General features: G+C 33.6%; 1 long non-coding RNA gene across 1 annotated transcript; it reads left to right on the top strand.

The window, feature by feature from the left end:
* Window positions 1–2,183: 2,183 nt before the first annotated feature.
* LOC115996238 lies at window positions 2,184–3,872 on the top strand. The gene is made up of 2 exons (XR_004093582.1): window positions 2,184–2,919; window positions 2,993–3,872. It is a non-coding gene; the product is annotated as an uncharacterized LOC115996238 (long non-coding RNA).
* The last annotated feature ends 1,181 nt before the right edge of the window (window positions 3,873–5,053 follow it).

Genomic DNA, 5,053 nt, shown 5'->3' with positions numbered 1-5,053 from the left:
CCCCCCCCCCCCCCCCCGCTTTTTTTTTTTTACTGTTGCTTTCCTTTTTAAAAAAAATTGTTAGAATTTTTTTTTCCTTTCCTTTTTCCCTTCCATTTTTTCTCTCACCCCCTCTCTCTCCTACTTGGCAATTTAGATGTTTAACGGAATTAACCGCGTCATTACCGATGTCATTGTTCAATGATTAGATAGTTGATAATCGATTTACAATTATACAAATCAGATTAGACAAATGTATTTATTGTTTTTTAGTATAAGGTTATCTTCACTCATACAATATTCTCTCACTTTCAAAAGACATATCTCTAAAGTTATTTGCACCTTTGCAATCTTCTCTTACTTTCAAAATGTTATGTCACTACATTTGCAATTAATCCCTATTCATTCTTCATCCATGCAATTTTCTTTCATATTTTAAAAATAGTCCCACTTTCATATTTTCATGCAATTTCATATTATATATATATAATCACCATGGTAGGTCAATTCAAGTTAGGTCGTTCTATGTAGGTTTTGTATATAAAATTCACATGCATTTTGACCTACTACAAGTTTAGTTTTTTTAAACCTACGATTTTACACTGACTCACTACCCGCTATCACCCAAAAAATACAATTTTATACTGACTCACTACTCGCTATCACCCAAGAAAATCGGATCCATTCAAAATGAGTTTGAGTGAATACCTATGGGATATATTGAAATTGTCATCCCTAACATTGGGGTAGACTAGAGTTTATACCTTGATTGGTATAGCTTTAGCTTTATTGGGGATGGTCTCTATTGCCATCTCAAGGCCAAGTCACAATGCAACCATTTAATTACTTAATCATATTCACTTGAGTGTACGATTACATTTCTTTAAAATATAAAATATTCTCCCTTTTATTTATTTTTTAACCGACAGACTATCATCATTCATCAATATTTTGTAATCATTACAATATTCATATTTTTGCATCCCATTCTTCATTTTTAATTTATATTTACTTAACATTTTCATATATGTAATTATTAAAAGATTATATCTCGATTAAATTAATTTCATCATATACTTTTAATTAAATTTGATTCTTTCTATAATATTATTACATCATTACTTAACTATTAAATGATCATCAGTTTCCAAAAAAAAAAAACTACTCCGTATTAAATGATCATTAACTGTATTAAAAAGAAAATGATCATTGACTGGTCAGGTTGCTCAAAGGTCACAAAACAGTGACAGCAGCATCCTATGTAATCACCTTTGTCATCATCATCATCTCATCTTTGGACTATATATTGTCATGTCGTTGTCATTCTTTAATTTAGCCAGCATCGATCTTCAACTTGCACACAACCGATAACCGAAACGTCCAAAACCAAATTCTCCTGTAAATCCAACCACAAAACAAATTAGTACTATTTTTTATTTTATGTGATTGAGAACAGTAGCATATCTCAGCCTATAATTCGTGAATATGATTTGTTTGGCAATTTTGAACAACAATTTTTTGTGTGATTCACATTTGACATGCTCTAGTTTCATTTTATTTGTGTAACATATTCAGTTTCATTTTATTTACGCTGCAATTCCCTTTCGGCACAACTACAATATATTAATTGTGTATTTTGACCCGAGTCCACCTTCCAAGATGGACCGGTGTCCATGGCATAATTGTCATTATTTTGATTCGGTGGCCAACACCTCATCAATAAAAATGAATATTCTGCTTAGACCAAGACTTTTCTAATAAAATGGGACTCGAGTGTCCCATGACCCATCAATAAATAAAGAGATTTTATATTTCATTATTTAATTGGTTAGTTAGAAAAAAATTACTATAAAGAATTAAAATTATATACTCCTAGTGAATAAAGATATGTAAGAGTAGTATATTGTCTCATGCTTACTTTTTCTTTTAAGTGATGAGGGATTTAAATTTAAAATAATAAAGGGATCTCATGAAATTTCAAATCCTCAAATTTTATGAACCGAAACTCCAGCAAAAGAATTTTCCAGCATACCAACCAAACATGAAAATTCACAATTTGAACAAATTATTATGGAATTCCAATTCATATATGTTAACCAAATGGATTGCAAGTATATATTTGATTCTGATTATAATTCGGATGTTTGAACCAAACACCTATATATAATATTGTTCCTATAAATAATAGTGGCCACACAGCTATTCAGAGTCTTCTCAGATTGGGGCAAGCCCCAGAAATATCTCTTTCTATATTCTAAAGCTAAACCCCACTACACAGTACACACACGTACAACATTATGTATATTGATATATATAGATGTGGAGATGAAAGAGAGGAGAAAGATGGGGCATGCAGGCAAGAAAATGGATGGGTGATCTTGTTGACAGAAGATAGAGAGCACAAATGATGAAATGCTAGTGAAGTGTTTCTTGGATATATATATGCATGTAGAGATCAGATCAGAGTCTACATATATACATACTAAGCAAATTAAAGTAGTAAAAAGAAAGAGCATCTCAACTCATCTGTGCTCTCTGTGCTTCTGTCAGTCATCACCTTCACACCCAAATCCCCTCCTATCCTCCATCGTACCTTTTATTTTGCCACACTTTCATCATTTCTTTTCCTTGCTAGCTCGGCCTTGGGTTTAGTTATATATTTACTCATACTTTATGTTTAATTTTTTTTTTAGAGTGGCCCAGGATTTCTAGTGCCAAACATAGTGACTAATACCCTCGCTCAATTGTAGGCACTTCTATTGGGTGGGACAGCTAGCTTTGAGATTGTCCGCATGAACAGCTTAACTGGTCACATGGGTGAAGTTTGGAAGAAGAAAAGCTAGCCCTTGAGATTTAAGACTGCTCCATATCCAAAGTCAATGATCAAACCTTTGACCTTTAAGAATGGATGAATCCCTTTCACTCAATCACACCTCCCAGGTTTTATGTTTATATATGTTTATTGCCTTTTCTACTGATCTTATTTAATTTGGTTCTTTTTTTGTTTGTGCAGATTCCTTGGGAAAATGAATATTTGAGCTGAAGATGGCGCACGCAGGCTGCAATAACACCGCTAATTGTATTTTTGGAGTATGCTTAATACTCAATTTAGTTCTCGACTATAGTAGTTTTACTCGAATTAGTCTTAAATAACTTTTTATACTCAAATAAGTCCCGGACTTTGAAGATTTTACTCAATTAAGTCCTCTGTTAACAATTCCGTTAGTTGACGGTTAAAAGTAGGGTTAATTTGGTAATTTATCCTCCCTCCTCCCTTTTGGTCAAATTGCCATCTTCTCCCTCATTTTTCCTCCATCTTCTTTCTGACTGTAATTAAAAAAAAAAACTCAAATAGAAAGAGAATTTGTGAAAAAATCAGAGAAAGATAAATGCATAGAGATGGGGGAGAGAGAGAGAGGTGGGTTAGGTTTTGTGGGTGGGATTTTATTTTTTGGACTTTGGCTTGTGGTTATGGTGATAGAAGTTGCAGGGAAGTTGATGGAAAGGAGATTGGGGAGGAATGCAAAGTTCAAAATGGTGGCAAAGAAGAGCGAAGAAGAAGAAAGTGGTAAAGAGAAAGAGGACAGAGCCTACCATTGATGAGCTCGTTGAACTTCTGGCCTGAAAACTCACTTGCACGACTACACAAAAAAAAAAAAGGAGCTTCATCCGTCTCAAAGAGATTCATTCTCTATTTATCACATGTGGCCTCTGTCACCAGAATTCATGGCTCAGGAAACTACTCAACCACTGTATATTCCTGCATGCCTTCCCCGGCCTCTTCCTATGTGTTTGCTCTCTTCACTCGGATCTAAGAACCTAATGTAGTAATGCACATTTGTGAAACACCATGATCAAAGGCTATTCAATGATGACTTCATTCTTTTTCAAAATTTTTCTTGCTATTTTAAGTTTTTTTTTCCATCCATTTTATTAGGTTCTATAAATTTTATAAAAACTATCTTCATTACCTCTTCTAAACCAGAACAAGAAAGAGCTCATAACCACTGCAAAATAATTATGGAGGAGAAATAAGGAAGAAGATGACAATTTGACCAAAAGGAGGAGGGAGGATAAATTGCCATATTAACCCTGCTTTTAACAGTCAACTAACGAAATTGTTAACGTAACGAAGGATTTAATTGGATAAAATCATCAAAGTCTGAGACTTAATTGAGTATAAAATGTCACTTAAGACTAAATTGAATAAGACCATTATAATCAGGAACTAAATTGAGTTTTAATTCCATACTTTTCTCTCATATCCAGTATTGGAAGAATAAAAGGAAAAAAGAAGTAGATATATATCTTTTTCTTTTTGTATACCACATTCAGTTCATTTACCATTATAATATTAATCAAGATTTAATACAAGAGACACTTTTACTCGAGGGGTACCTTTTAAAATTAATCAGTCGTTATACCGTGGACCGCGTAACTAATACTACAGTTGTGTTGAACTGATACTGCAGTTGTATTGAGTCCGTTTCATATGTCTGCAGTTGTATTGAACTGATACTGCAGTTGTGTTGGAAGGGAACTGTAGTTGAGCGGAACGAAGGCCGTTTCATCCGTCTGTTTTCATTAATCAAAACGACGTCATTTTGTCACTTGGACCACAATGCTTGGTGGACTGCGGTCCACAGTAAAATTAGCGAAAATTAATTATCAATCAATATATTAGATAAAATCATAATATATAGAATGCACGTACAATTTAATTGGTACCTAAGTGGTAGATTGTGGGCAAGGACACGTGTTTGAGCTTAACGGTATAATCGCAATGTGAGAGTTATATCTAACGTGGTGGGCTCCTTGGGAGCACAAAGTACTAATCCTCCCACCTAATGGCTGTTGGTCAACGTGATTCATTCCATTCAATCCCACTCCTACACATCATGTCTATCTAATTGTTGGGATAATAAAACATTTACTATTACGTCAAAATTTGTACGTAACTAATAACAAATGCACAACTGTATTTCATTATATTTGCTTTTGACGAAAGAATGATGAATTTGTCTCTCTAAGTTGTCACCCAACAGTTAAGTATCATTATATTCAAATCTGGTAC

Source organism: Ipomoea triloba, chromosome 11 (genome assembly GCF_003576645.1).
Source record: "Ipomoea triloba cultivar NCNSP0323 chromosome 11, ASM357664v1".
Taxonomy (NCBI): Eukaryota; Viridiplantae; Streptophyta; class Magnoliopsida; order Solanales; family Convolvulaceae; genus Ipomoea; species Ipomoea triloba.
This window is presented reverse-complemented; position numbering and strand designations above follow the sequence as displayed.